Consider the following 16,198-nt stretch of genomic DNA (forward strand, 5'->3'; position numbering starts at 1 on the left):
ACTAGTTCCAACCCCCTACTACAGGCAAGAACACCTCTCTCTAGAACGGTTGCTCAAAGCCCATCCAGCCTGGCCTTGGATGCTTCCAGGGAGGGGGCATCCACAGCCTTTTCAAGTAATGTAACCTGTTTCAGTGTCTAACTACCCTCAAAGTAAATAATTTCTTCCTAATAGCTAGTCTAAATCTACCCTCATCCAGTTTAAAAACATTTCCCCTCGTCCTGTCACTACATGCCCTCATAAAAAGTCCCTTCCCAGCTTTCCTGTAGGTCCTCTTCAGGTACCAGAAGGCTTCTATAAGGTCCCCCTAGAGCCTTCTCTTCTTCAGGCTGAAGAGCCCCAACTCTCTCAGCCTGTACCTGCAGGTGATATATGTGACTTGTGACCAGGATGAGTGCTGGACTCACTGCAACAGCTTGATGTCCTTCTTGTGTTGGGTGGGCCCGGAACTGGATGCAGTACTCCAGGTTGGGTCTCATGATGCCAAAGTAGAGGAGCAGAATCACCTCCTTTGACCTGATGGCCACACTTCTCTTGATGTAACCCAGGATAAGGTTTCCCTTCTAGGCTGCAAACGCACTGCTGGCTCATACTGAGTCTTTCACCAACTGACATCCCCAAATCCTTCTCCACAGAGCTGCTCTCAAGACGTTCTCTGCTGAGCCTGCATTTGAGCTTGAGACTGCCCTGACTTGGGTGTAGGACCTTACACTTGAAGCTCTTAGTATTGGTGCAGAGAAGAGTTTAGGTGCTGTCAAACCAAACAGAAGTTAACTATTGCTCCACGTACCACTGACGATTACACTGAAGCTCAGGTAGGGGGAGGATCACATCTTCTGTATCCTTGCTCCAATATTGCAAACTACACATTCCAAAATAAAGCAACTAGATAAATAAGAAATAGTAAAAATGAAATATGTCCTCCTCAGTCTTTTCCATCTTGTTTCTACCAATATGCCATTAGATAAAATATTAACCTACAAGTACAGATCTTTTGTATCTCCTTTGTAACAGGTGTTCATCCCTTTATCTTCCTCCATTTCTACCTTCAACTTACTTTATTCATCTCACGTCATTCTTACTGCCATTTCTCTTATTGTTACCTTTCTCAACTACCTCAGGCCTTTCTTTTTCCACCAGACCCACTTCCTGCCTGTACAGCCTTGCTCAATCTCACTTGATAGATTATGTTATTGTGTAGATCCCGATCCAACTCATCATTCCTCCCAGGTTTCAGGTCTCATCTTTGACTGGAGTTCATTTTTCTTCTAACTCCAATTACATTTCAGAAATTAAACTTCTAGCTAACTGTGGGGAGGGGTTTCTAATGCTTCCAGTCAGTTAGTCTACTAACTACTACTACAATTACTGATGATTTAAAGAAATATTTGGTATGGGTACCATGCAACTTTAAGGTAGATTCCATTGACACATGATGTACCCTGCTTTTCCCATCATCTGTAGAGTTAGATAGTGTTTTCTCTTAAGTATATCCATCTGCTGCCTACAGAAAGGCAACAGGAAGCTCTACTACTATCCCTTTAGCTTGTTTCCTGGTAGTTTAGGAGGAGTGTTCAAAGCTCATTCTAAGGACCATGCAGTAGTGAATAAAGAAATGGAGGAGTCCTTCCCTCTCTGTAGGCAGCTACAGCTGACTGTTAGGGAGGGGATGAGGACAGGACTCCTTAGAAAGCAGCCTTGAAAAAGCTTATTTGTGAGTACAGCATTAATGGTTACAAGGAATTGTAATTGTTTGTAATTACTGTTGTAACTGTCTACCCTACCTGACCCAGTGTACACACAGATCTAAGCAGTATGCAAGGGTTGTCTGAGCAGCAGCAGTGCTTTCCCCCTCACAGAGTTGGTTATCCCTCATCTCTTGAATTAAACTTGTTCTATACACTGACATTTATGATTTTGGGGTATTATTCAGGATTCTGAAAAACAGACAGCCACAATTCTCAGAGGTTTCCTATGTCCAAATTCTCGGGGAATCTAGCCGCAGGCTCTTCAGTTTGATGTGGTTCATTTTAGTATGAGAGGATAACTTGAATTGATTTTGATTAAAGAAACCCGAAAATTATCCTCCTTATAGACATGTACGTAAAGGGAAAAATAATAAGACCAAAGCCCTTCATGCTACATTTTAATTGAAGCTGGAGAAGTATTAATCAGAGGACAGGGAGACATTTCAGCACAATCAGCTAGAGCACGGAAGATAGGAAGTATACCCAAGGCCAGTTCTGCAGGAGTGGGCAGACAGGAAGCTGTGCAAATAATTGCTGTGGAAGCAGATTGCACAAATCCAGTCTACCCTACCAGACCTGGTAGTCTATTCATAGGCTGGACATAGACACAGCATGCAACCACCAGAGATTTGGTCACCTACTGCTCCGTGCAAGCAAAGACCATGACAAGACCATGACCCCCAGGTTCCATTAAGGATTTTCCATTATTTATTCAGAAGTATTAAACTGACCTGAAATTATTGAGGGATTACTACCATAGATAACAGCCCCATATCCTGTAACATATTTCCCACATATCTACTAGAAAGTCCATATGAGTAAGAGGTACTATTTCTGACTGACTGAGCTAACCAAAAAGCCTGCTGGTAGTAAGAGACTAATACTTTTACAACACTTGTTTGTACAAACATGGATTTTCCATTCAAGGGAAACTGTTTTATTACACTGATACAGTATATTCCTATTAGGAGTATTTTGCCAATATTGTATGTCAATACTCCTAGATGTGCAAGTTTTCATAGTGTTGAATATTCCTCAGTTTTATGAAAAAAAGACTGCAGACTTCAGAGGGATGAATCATACCCACATTGATTTCCTGGATCAGACGATGTGTTACAGCTCTGTAAGTGTCTGCCTAGAGAAAAAAAAAAACCTGCAAAAATTTAACTGATGTCTGAAACCAGGGAAATGTGCTTTTTCCCAATGAAGAAACATGCTTGCTTACCAGCCTTTACTTAGCAAATATCTTTTTTTTTTTTTGTAAATTATTTTTATTTAGATTGTTCCCATAGGCCTATAGAATCCTCCTACTCTTAAAATAATTAAAGTGTGTGGTAATTGTGTAAGAAATCTCAATTCAGAAATTATAAAATGAAGGAAGATTAAAAAAAAGACAGTCTGGATTAATAATATGTTGCATGCTGTAGTTACAGATATTTTCTTTAGATCATTGCTCGGTAGTTCCATAGTCTTCTCTATTTTCTTTTATTTCAAAAAACAGATGCTTCTTTTCAGCCTTTGATTTGAAACGGTTGTTTAACAAAGAAAGTGTTTCATATGAGACCACACAATATTTTTATTTACATAATCATGACATCTATGAGCAGACTTGGAATTCAAGAATTAGTGAATACTTCAGAAAGTGCAGGATAGAAATTCACATTTGCAGCTGAATTTGCTTCAATGGTGTAAATAGCCATTTCACAATCACTGAATGCTTCCAGACAGCTCAACTAAAATGCTTTCTGGCACAGTCACTGGTTGAAAACAGCCATTCTTAATTAAATATTGGATACTATCCTTAGAATGATGTTTTTTTTCTACTAAGTACTAAGATTGTACTTGGAAACCTACAGATACCACTATCAGATTGTCTTGTTTTAAGTGTGTGTATATATAATTATTTAGTAAACAAATAATTCCACTCAACATTTTGCAATTTCTCGTATTTAACCAACTAACTGTAAGCAGAAAAGGAATTGGAACACATTTAAGTTACCTGTCAAATTCATCATCTACTAAAAGGACTGGAAAAAGAAAGGGAAGAAGGAGATCAAGTCGCAAATATGATCGGCATACTTACCACTCTTACAGAAGGTGATCTAACACCCACTGAAGCAAGTAGCAGGGATAAAAACACTGCTTTCTTCCTAAGGTGGTGTTTTTTTTTTTTCCTATCACAGCATTGGCAACATCACTATGTTTCATGAGACAGCAAAGCATCTAAAATTAGGCAAAAATTTTGGCTCTTTGTGCCTGACCTCTACCCCTGAATGTGCTCATTCTTTCAGAAGGGATTAGAAAGAGTAGGAAAGGCATCTTCCAGAACGGAATGAGGCATGGCAATAATCCTCTAACTGATCATTTAGAGCACTAAATAAATAGACACAAGTCATCCTGCGAGTCCTTTCTTTTTTAAGCTATGGCAGGAGCAGCCACTCAGAAGCGCTGCACGGGGCTTGTGCATTGATAAGAGCTGGTGGCACAGTTTCCCAGGGAGCCACAATTACACCACTCATGGAAACGCATCACAGACCTGGGAACACCACCTCTGCATAAGTACTGTCTAGTATATAAAACAGGTTCACAGTAAGAGCTCCCTGTTTTATCAGGGAAAAAAAACCTTGTATTGCTATACCATATAACTACATCATAAGCATTTCTCCAATAAGTTGTATAAATTTTTAATCAAGCAAATACTCTTATTGAGCCCGGTAGGTTCACTTGTATTAGGAAGATTTGCAAGACTGGCACCAAACGAACAATAATCATAATCCTCTTTCTTGTTTGCACGTGTGTATTCCACATAGTAGGAAAGAAGCTGACAAGGAGAAAACAGAAATACATCTAAAATAGTTACAAATTTTTTCTAACTTCACAACAGATCATAATCTTCCACCTGTTTAGTTACTGTTATTATAACCATGGTTTTCCTACTTGTCTGGCATTCCTGAACCAGTCATACAGGATTTTGTAGCTCCTATGCTACTTAAGCCTCCACCACAATTTGCTACCTGAATTGTGAAGGCACCAAGAGGACTTCAAACAGGTCTCAGTAACGTGTCTGGCACTGTTGCTGAGAATTGGATATCAAAGGACAGGACAATCAATAGGGAAAATCAACAAAAAATAGGGAAAAGATGAGAACATGATTAAAGATAAAGAATTCTTCTGATTGGGTTGGTAAACCCTGTGTGCTATGCACCAGTGGTTTAATCATATGTAATTTTTAGGAAGATTTCTACAGCTATCATCCGTGGTAGATCTCAACCAATATTTGCATTTTTTCCTTCCCAGCAGCTATGCAGTCTCTGGAAGTTAAAGATGTTAAAATATGTCAGGAATGCATGTTCACATGTTCTCCTTGGCTGCTGGTTTCAAGTTCATGTCCAATTTTACTATGAATCCATTTACTATCCTTTTTCTTCCCCCTTTTTCCTTAGTACTTATGTGGGCTGTTTTCCAGTGATCGCTGGCAAATTTTCCTTATTTAGAGTGGTTCAACAGCTAGCCAGATGTGAGACGGCTAGAAAGTTTAACTGCTACTTTTAGAAATGAGGCAGTTACTTTAACTTAGACATGCGGCCTTCCCAACTCAATCAGAAGAGGCGGCTATCAGCAACTTGTGTGTTCTTTTAAAGATTATTTCAGCCCAGACCAAGTTTATTCTGAAACTGAACATTGGTTTTGAAAACCAGAAGGCCAATCCAATGGAATGTCACAATGTTTTCTTTTCAGCGTAATGTAGGTATTTTATCTGGATCACAAAGGTTCTATGTTATTCTAAGCTGAACTCAAAACCACTCCCTCCTAGATTTAAAAGGATTATGCATGTTCAAATCAACAATCCTATATACATTCCTTTTCTTGGAGGCTTTAACCAAAAAACATGAATATTTTCTGATTATACTTTAATCAATAATTCACCTGTAGGGATCATCACTAAAAATGAATCTCTTTATAAAGAGACAGAAATCACTAGTTATCCAAAAATGTGTATTTTCTCTCTGATTTTTTTTTCCAAAAGTCTGAAAATTTACTGTTTTCACAATGCACATGTATGATGTGGGAGAGAATAAATAATGATAATAATAAAAACAAGCTATGGTTAAAATTATATTGAAATACTTAATAACGCAGAACGGAATACCCACACACTGCAGATTTCAGAATATCTGAAAAATAAAATCGACTACAAAAATGAAAATAGGCTTTGTTGATGTTTCTCTCATCTGTGAGAAATGTAAAAAGAAAACAGAGGAAAAGTATTAATAGCAAAAGAAAACTGAATGTGAGACTTATGCTTGTAATAAACAAACTGCTTGCAGCAGAAATATTTCTTTACTGTGTGCGCTACAACTGAAATTTGGCACCACCTTTTTCCAACCCTGCTCAAATCTCATGTAAGATGAATATTTAGCTTCAATAATAATTTATTAACTTGAAAGTTTAACAAGTCTTTAGGCCTTGATACTGCAAAAATGCATGTGATGTTCATTCACTGCCACCACTTACTAAATTATATACGTAGAACCATCTCCAAGTTCAGAGACCAGAATTCAGAAGTCTTCAGAGAAGATCTCCTATAGCTTGAAGGGTACATACGGGCTTGGATCTTTTGAGTGGGAGGTCCGCAATTAATTCTTACTGACAATAAGTGTTATTGGCAACCTCCAGGAATATGACTGTGTTGTTGGGATAATTACTCCAGCTATTTTTTGTACTGTAAGGAATAAATTAATCTTACTGCCAGCACAGTAAAATTCTCTTAAAATGAGACTATTGCAGGGAGGAGAGAGAATAAGTGAGGAACAACTAAACAAAACAAAAAACTTCTCATCCCTGGAGGCATTCAAGGCCAGGCTGGATGTGGTTCTGGGCAGCATGATCTAGTGGTTGGCGACCCTGCACATAGCAGGGGGGGTGTAATGAGATGATCATTGTGATCCTTTTCAACCCAGGCCATTCTATGATTCATTAATTTGATGTGAAAAACTGATGTTCTTCTTACACCATTGTGACTATTTATTGGTTACGATTTACTTATACCTGATGATCAAACACAGTGAATGTAAGAGACAGTATTGTCTCAGGTGATTTCACGGTACCTCCCTCATTCACATAAAGTAAGAGGCATCTGAGTAACTGTTCACTTAAAAAAAAAAAGGTTTAACATACAATTCAGCATTATGTATGTTATGTATGAACATAACATTCAATAGCTCTTTCATTTAAACTCTCATCCTCAGGAGAAGTTTTGATTTGAACACATAACATGTGACATTGAGCAGGAATAAGGAGCAGCCCCTCAAAGATCCAATCATCTCCTATTTTAAGGGTAAAAATATGTGGCCATATCTTCACAAGGTATAGATGTATTCAGAAAGTCTCCAAATAAGGAGCCAGCTCCAGAGTGTGCAGCCTGTTAAATCTGAAATGGGTGATAATGGCGTTTGGTTGGTCTGAAAATCACATCTGTGTAGCCAGGATACAAGTGCTGGTACTACAAGACAGTCCATGTACTTCATCTCCACTCATAACCCAAACCAAAACTGTGCTTTGGAGTGGTCTTCCAAGCTTGAAGGGCTCAGACAGGCACAGCTGTACAATTTATGGAATACATTAGCAATAGAAAACTGCTTGTCTATCAGGATTTTCTGCACAAGCCTAATAATTTCCCTTTACCTTTTGCTGTGTGAAAAGTTCTCCCCCAAAGGAAAACAAGTTGCGATTTTGGTAATTAATTGCACTATGCCAAAAAAATAAAAAATAAAAGGTTTGTTAGTGCCCCGGAGACTGGAACACATCATGAATTAGCAATATGCAATTAGAAATTTGCATTGAAGAAACGGGAAGGAGCAAATAAATTCTAGATCAAAATTAGTGTGTTATAATTTAACCATCATTAACTTAAAGCAAGCATTTGACAATTTACCGTATCCAGCTAGCCAGTCGAATATGATTTGCTCACATCAGTAAACTGCTAATATGCTTCTAAAACTAAAGAAAAATATGGAGGAATGCACAAACTGATTCAAATTAACCAGGTCTCACTATTCATTTTCTGAAAAGCACTGGGCGTGCCTTGCATCCGAAAGCAACGATTTGTTATGCACCATAGTGTTACAGCGCTCCACATCATAAGTAACTGTTTAAAAATCCAAGGCATTCCTAAAATGTTTCACTTAAACGTTTCTGCAATAAAATCTTATTGAACTGTTGCTTTTATTAATTTTTTTTTACACACTAGAGACCAAGGGATGCAAGTTAGATTTTTTCTTTGCTCCCTTCTATTTTTTTTTATAAACTTTGCCTACTACTAGCAAATAAACTATCTCTCTTTTTTAATAAAACCATGGCCTTGAGTTTTTGCCCCTTAATAGTAGCCTACATGGTCGACTACCCTTGGTGTTAAATTTTCTTAAATTGTATTTCTGTCAGTATATCATTTTTTTAAGCAATGGACCCTATAATAGCAAGCTCTGTTCTGTCAGGAGTACATTTTAACAGCATGACACAAGTATTTTTCACTACGGGAGACAAACAATGATATGTATTACATGCAGTAAACATTGCCTTTGGTACATAGGGTTCTCTTAGCATTCATCTGTCTAAAATTTCATTGTGTCCTGCAAGGGGAAAAAAACCCTGCCTCTCATTAACTATTGCCAAAGGCTGTAGGTTTGCAAAGTGCCAACAATGCATTGTCACATTTCTCACTAAACAAGGGCTTGATTGAATATTACAAGAATGCTGGAAAGCCAGCAAGGTGGATTAGGGGATATTTTAATAGTAAAAACAAAATTACAAGCCTTTCAGTGGGCTGCTTAACTAACAATCTTGAAACCAATTTTTTTTTCCTTAAAACATGCCCCCTTCCCCCAAACAAGTAGGAACAAGAACTTTATGAAATAAAGATGTTTTGCACTTAAAATAATGGGGTCCTGGCAAGAGCAGAATAAAAATGGCAATTTTTCTGTGTGAAATGCACTCAGCCCTACAATTTTACAGCATGAGGACTGCAATGGCAGCAGTTCGAAAATTCTCCATAAATTTACATGTGGGCTGTAGTTTGGTAGTTAATCAGACCATTACAGTTACTGGGAAAAACAAGTTTCTGATGCTGATGAACATGAAGTGCTCTTTAGCTGCGAGGGACCACACCAGAGGATCTCTCTGCTGTGACATCTTTGCCATACATTGCGTGGGTGTATATGACCTCATGAGAGCCATCTGCAGTGGGGTCAGAATCTCTTTTTGTGAATCAGTAGGTTGGGATGGGATTTATAAACAGCTCAACACTGGCACAATTCTTCTCTGATTCAAAAACCTGCAGGAGTGCAGAGCACTCTTGGAAACCTTGTCGGCTTTGCTGAACTCTGAAGTGATTTTCATCCAGAGCCGTACACCACAAACACTGTAAATGGGTAATGTGCAGAGAATTATTTGCAAGAATCAATGCAAGTATCAAAATTACTCAGATACATTATTGTTGCATTACTGCAATATTGCACTGTTTACATGATAATTGCTCCTTCAAAGAAATACGATCTTTTTTTCTCTTAGAATAGAATCTTCCTAATCAGAAACGCTTTTTTTGGAGGGTTTGGATAAACACACTGCACCATAAAAGCATCATCTGTGGTAGGCAAATCACTCCCAAGATCTGAGTTTTCTCTTCTGTAAGAAAAGGAACAAGACATTTTCTCAGCCGCCGGGGAACCAACACCTGAGGCAGTAAGATAGAAATAATGCAGCGCTAGGTCCAAATGCAAGGCAAAACTTCCTCTCTCAAAATGAAGAAAGGCTTTTTGGCTCCTGAGAATTATTGGAAAAGGATTATCACAAACACTGGTTTGATGTAAACTGAAAATAGATTAGTTAGACCTTCTGGGCCCAAAGCAGAGAGGACCTCAACAAAGGGTGAAGTCTATGCAGAGGATAATGTTCCCAATGATGGAGCTGGGGAAGGACAGAGAGGAACCAGGAAGCATATAGGTTTTTAAGAAGTGACAAGATTTCCTAAAAGGCTGCCTCAGAAATTACCAGGGATTTCTACTTTCCAAGAATATTTTAAATTAAGGCACTTGCATTTAAAATGTCCAGTGGATGCTGGGAAAGGCAGATACACAACTTTTTATCTGAAGCACATAGTTCATTTTGCATCTGATAACTGCTGGCTCTTGTCACAGTTGTTTAATAGGTGGGTGTTTTAAAGCAAGAGAAATTTACAGCTGTTTCACAGAGACAGAGAAGAGATCATTTGCTCTATATAGCCTTCAGAAAAGAAATATAGAGAGTAGCTGGCACTGGTAAATGCTGAGATTGCTTGCCAAAGCCTGTAGCCTTATGAGATTCTCTATGCATCTTCTCAGCGGAGCTGAAGAAGGTTTGGCTGGAACAAGATTGCTTCTCACCAGCAACATCTGCTACAAGATCTGGAGATCTCTGTCATAACAAAGCCTGTTTTCAGATTCCTGCCCTCCTGTAGGTACTGTGTGCCAGATAAAGGGAATGGAACAGGATAAATAGGCTCTACAGGTCCTGCATCCAGTCGGGGGAGAATTTCCCTGAGAACAAGCTCCTCTGGCAATTGGAGGGCTGTAAGGGGACAAAAATACTTTCAAGAATCTTGGGCTGAAATTTTGGCACACTGTAGGATGGCGATTGCAGGCCTTTTACTGTTTCCTGAAAAGTCTGTCTGTGCTCCAAGAGTTATCTGGGGAAGTTCCTACAAGCTTTCCCTCATCCTGACAGAAATGGGTCACATAATGGAAAAAAAAGCCTATGAATGAACAGAAAGGACAAGGAGCTGAATGTTACTGGGTGATAGGAGGCCATCAGAGGAAAGCACTAGAGTCCTAAGGAGACCATGAGATCAATAAACATTGCTCACAGATCTGCTGTCCAGAGCCTTCCAGGTACAGAGCTCATCTTTGCCCATCATGACCACTACATCTTTGCACTGCAATCTGACCTCTACCACCTCCTCACAACGTGAGGGGGGAATTTCAACTGCTCTCCCCTCTGCCCAAAGAAACTTGAATGTCAACATAATTTATTTACTGAGAGCATTCCTACCAGAGGCCCAGAGACTGTCTAGCTGCTTCCTTTGCCATGAAACGGCACCTCCCTGAGCTGAGGTTGAAGGCCTGCCTGCTTATGCACAGCCTGATGTTGGAAGGCAGCTGTTGTTCCATCCAGGAAGTCTCCCTCTAAGCTGGGATGTACTGCCCACAATTATTTAAGAACAAACAAAAAATAATTTATCCAATCCATTAGCAATCCTTTATTTCCAAAGAATGCAATGTCAAGACAGCAGCAGCAATTGTCTTTACTAACGTTAACAGTCTCCAAGAACTGCCAGGTAATTATGTTGCTTTCTTCCTTGAGACTACAGAAAAAGTCAGAAGGCCCACTATGGGTGTGTGGACAGTAAATGCCATTTAACTCCAAGATGCTCATCTGTCCAGATTATTTTGTATCTGTTCTCTCCAACTCTGCTGACAGACAGAACAGACCAGGCTAGCTACAGCATCCATAGGTTACTCAGATAGATAAAATTTCCCCCTGCCACTAGTTTTTACTATAGCAATTAAAGATTCATGTATTTCCTACAAAAGCTCTCTAAAGCAGGCGTAAAATACACATAGAGCTACATTTAAATCACTCCACCACCAGTACATCATTCCAAACATATCACAACTGCTAGAAAAACTGTTGACTAATCCTAAATAAATGCACACGAGGGTAAAAAAGAGTCAAAATTCATGTGCTGCTCAGAGCTCTCCATCAATGCCACGGCCTAATGTAACACGAAGTCTCAGCTAATACTATCAAAAAACTTTGGTATATAGACTGAAAACAAATCTGGGGACCTGCTACCTTCCCTTGCATTAAGCACCCCTCACGTGCAATGTGAGAACAAGGGTGGGAGGATAAAACATTCTGAATCTTGCTGTAGTCATTACTGCATATCCTCCAGTGTCCTCAGACAACATTGCTCCTTTTTTCCAACACCTGACACTGTTCCTCCGCACTGCAATTTTTGTGTTAAGCCTTAATAAAGCTCCAACATCCATTGTTAAAACTCACAAACTTAAAATTCTGTGCTTTGGTGCAAGCAGAGACTCAGCTTCTGTGACTTTTTGGAATCACTGCAGCAAGTCGTGAATGATGTATGAAATGAAAAATCCCTGCTCACTGCACACAATTCAGATAGTAAAATCTCCCTGGAGCATAAAAAAAAAGCACTTAAACATGTCTTTTTATTTTTGTCCTGTGCCCAGAAGACTCCCTCATCTCTTCCCCAAGAACATGCAGACACCTCAGCTACCACCAGAGAACAAGGAAGTACTCTTGGAATTAAAGTGGATCAGCTCAGTTCACACAGTATTTCTAGGAAAGGATATAGGGACCTGGAGCAAACCAGACAGAATTATACTGGTGACATGTTCAGGCTTCTCTCCAAACACACTTTTTCTCTCATTTTTTAAAGTAATACCTAATCTCATCATCCTGACTCTTTAACTTGATTGACCTTTGCAGATTGCATTATGGCAGCAACAACAGCATGCTCAATGTAGTTACGGGCATGAGAAGAAACATTTGATATAAATATCATGTGTGTGACTAGCCATCATTTATGTTGGGATAAATACAGCAACGTGCTTCTAATTCTTTTCTTGTTCCAACACACTCCCACAATACTAACATTCAAGCCTTCAATGTTTCTTGCCTGTTAGCTGGAAATTTCTATCTGACCTGCTTTCTGGTGCTGTCCTTTTAAATCCAGCAGACACTAACATCAGCTGCCATAATTCGGTCATTTTCATATTTGCTGCATATGCTGCTTTCATTTGGCGTTTAATGAGTGTCTATTGTATTTTCCATATCCTTATGATGTAGGAGCTGCTAGAACCTGGTAGGACTTTGTTTTTCCATTTTTCTCTTTTTGGTTTGACAAGAGTGATATGGACCATATCAGAACAGTTGGGTTACTCCCAAAATGGATTTCTTCCTCATCAAAACTTCTGTGCGTGATGGACAAACTTGGTTCACCCATACGCATATCCACAATGACAGTGGATCTCTAGGTTTAATCTTGCAGCAAAATCAGTCAGTTTGGCACAACAAAATTCTTTCTCAATCAGTAGGGAGTGGGGAGATGTCCAGTTTGCTGCTGGTCCCTCTGAGCACAAGGAGGATGGAAAACTGACAGCAAAACTGCAAATCCACAGACGAGTGATTGCCCAGATGCCGCTGTCTTGATGACTGTATTTAGATTTAGGAAAAGAAAGCAGAGGTCTGATCTAATGACAATTGATGTTGTCTTCTCATGACAAGTTTTCTTACATTTGCGATTTAATAATTAGACTTCCCAAAATATTACTGATGGCGAAGGACAATTGCCTACATCAGTGTCACATTTCTGTCATCTATGGGATTCTGAAATTTCAGGGAAAGCAGAGAAAACAGTGCAGCCATTAACTCTTTTGCTTTTCTAACTTCTTCATGCAAAAAGTAGAACTGTAACTACTTCCACTCCTTATGACAGCATAAGGAAGACAGGACTGCAGTTTTCACCAGGCGGAGGCGAGTGAGACAGAGACAGACAAAGTACTTTGCAGCACATTCTCCACCATCCGCAGCAATGCCTTCAAGAAGCAATACTGCAATGAAGCTGAATTAGCAGAAATTACCATTGTAACCTTTTCCTGAGTAAACCAAGAAGCAGACAGCAAATACACTGGTAATATGCAATATATTCCTCCTATTGAGACACCTTTGGATGTCACACCTCACACAATCTGGAAGGCAATGCACTGCTGGAATCATATGGGCTATGGAACTGCTTTCTATTGTTATTTCTTAACAGAAAAAGACTGGGCCCAGGTCAGATTCGGTTTCACAAGAGGTCAAGTAGAGCTTAGAGATATAAAGATGTGGTGCTTAAAGCAAGTGCAAAAGAGCTTTTTCGAGGTTTGGAAGGTAACAAGGTTGGTTTTCAAATGCCTTGCAGGGATAGCAATATCCAGGCTTACACTGACAAAACCACTTCTCTCCGCTTTGGAAAGATTTTCTGGGAAACAAAATGTGCTTGCAATTATTTTCTGCATTTTATTTCCTCCCCACCTGAATTTTCTCTTTTTGAAGGAAATGGAAAAGGAATACTTTTTCTTACATCAGTTTTTTGATACTCTGCAATGCCACCTCTCACTGTACTGCTTAAATAATATTGATAGTAAGCCAAGCATGAAACACGTAGGAGGTGGTGGCAAGAACTTTTTCCAAAAAGCACACATTAAAAAAATGAAGAATCAGCTTTTGAGGAAGAAGCACAGAGAAATGGAGTTGAGGTGGTTTAAATGAAAGCATCAGACAAAATATAGAGGCTGAACGTCTGCTAGAATAGCCGGCATATACGTCTTACACATATGCAAGTATACATGATAAAAATTACTTTTTTTTAAACAAATTATAAGGAAACTGTTTACCTGCCATTACAGTAAGACTACCTGGTTAATAATAAGATTCCTTAGAATATTTGGTTCTAGAATTATTTGCTCAAACTCAGTAAACTCCAGTTGAGACAGATAATCTGACAAATTATAGTAAATGTTGCATATATACTAGCATCAGAGTAAACCTCAGGGATCTGTTAGTAAAGAAGATAAATTTGTATAAGGAGAAAAAAGAAGCGAGTGAAAGCAGTCAGCTGCTTACCATAGCAAGAAGCTGTATTTCTTGTGATCATCTTAACTATTCCTTGGCCAAATTAAGAACTTATCAAGAACAGTATACCTACTGCACACATTTCAGATACGGAATCTTGTATTGTTTTTTTTAAACTTGTAATTACCAGCTGAGAATCTATTCAAAAGACACATAAGAAACAGGGAGGAGGATGCTGTTATGGATATTACAGGAAAACAATCAAACTTTGTTGTACCTGGAGTCTGGGAGGAATTGGGACTCAGAAAAGGGAACGCCAGGAATGGTTCACAGGTTGGATATTAGGAAAAACTTCTCCAAAAGAGAGGCTGGGCACAGGCTGCCCAGATAGTGGTGAAGTCACTGTCCTGGGAGGTGTTCAAGAAGTGCATAGATGTGGTACTGAGGGGCATGGTTTAGGGGGCAATATTGGTGGTAGGAGGACTAGATGTTAGAGGTCTTTTCCAACATCAGAGATTCCATGAGTCTGTGAAAATGCCTCAGAAAAGCACAGAGGAGGACAATGGTTGGCTACATACTCAAGAAGTCGTCATTTCTGTTTTACTCAATGAATCTTAGCAATGATTCACTCAGCATTACAACAGAGTTAGGTAAGGAGGTGTTGCAGGAAGCTCTCCTGACTGACTTCATGCTACAATGAGGCTCATTAAAAACAGCATATTTACAGTAATGTTTTCAACACTTCCTGTAGATCTTAGATTGTTTTAATAAGTTAAATTCTGAGCAGAAAGAGTATATTTTTATTTACTTTTCACAGCTCCTTAAGCATTGAACGTCACATTGCAATCTTTTTAATACTACATGGAACATAAAAATGCATGAATTTAACATCTTAATGGAAATGAACACATCCTTAAGTAGCCAGAACCTGCTAATTACACAGGACAGGTTCGTTAGCACAATTTCGGAACATGAGGAGGAAATGAATTGAGAACCCAACATTCACAAACATCAACAGAAAATCCTGGGGCTTTTAAATACAATTTTGTTCCACCTCCTACTGCTTGCTATCTTCCCCATAAAAATCGCAGAGAGCAAAGCCCAAGAACTAACAAGTCATACAAGTTTCAAGGCAGACCCTTATATCACCTGCCAGAAGTTCAGTTTGGGAGCAGTGATGGAGCAGGGTTAACATACAGATCTACATCCTTTCAGTCTGAGAGGGACAGGGAGAGACTTTTACGGACAGTCAGCACTTTGACATCCCAGAGACACATTGGCACAGTACGAGTTGTGGTTGTGGCCGACATTGCGGCCTGCAGCCACGTGCCCAGCTAGGAGCCAGACTGCAGGTCTAGACTTCTGAACAGAGGGAATGTTGTGCTGTGGCTAGGGATAATCGGTGTACAGTGTGCAGTACACTAAAAAGGAAGGCACAGCAACTGGAGATAGATTTTTCAGGCAGCACCATTCCAGTTTTAAATATTTGGCTTTGCTGAGGCATGTTTCTAAATTAATAGGTCCCATAGCTTTCAATAGGATTATTCAAGGTACATCAAGTCAAACGTAGTATACATTTGTAAGATTAGGGTTAATTTTATTTTAGTATAAAGTGTTCTTAAATGTATCGGATTACAAATTAAATAAGGAAGGCAATAAAAGCTACTGCAGAACACCTCTTTATTGAGGCCGCCCTCGCCCTTCTTGACACTTTGTGGAAGGTGGGCACATAAGCCTTACAAAAGACTCTTCAAAAAGTTGCTTTTTTGTGTGTT

Source organism: Meleagris gallopavo, chromosome 1 (genome assembly GCF_000146605.3).
Source record: "Meleagris gallopavo isolate NT-WF06-2002-E0010 breed Aviagen turkey brand Nicholas breeding stock chromosome 1, Turkey_5.1, whole genome shotgun sequence".
NCBI classification, from domain to species: Eukaryota; Metazoa; Chordata; class Aves; order Galliformes; family Phasianidae; genus Meleagris; species Meleagris gallopavo.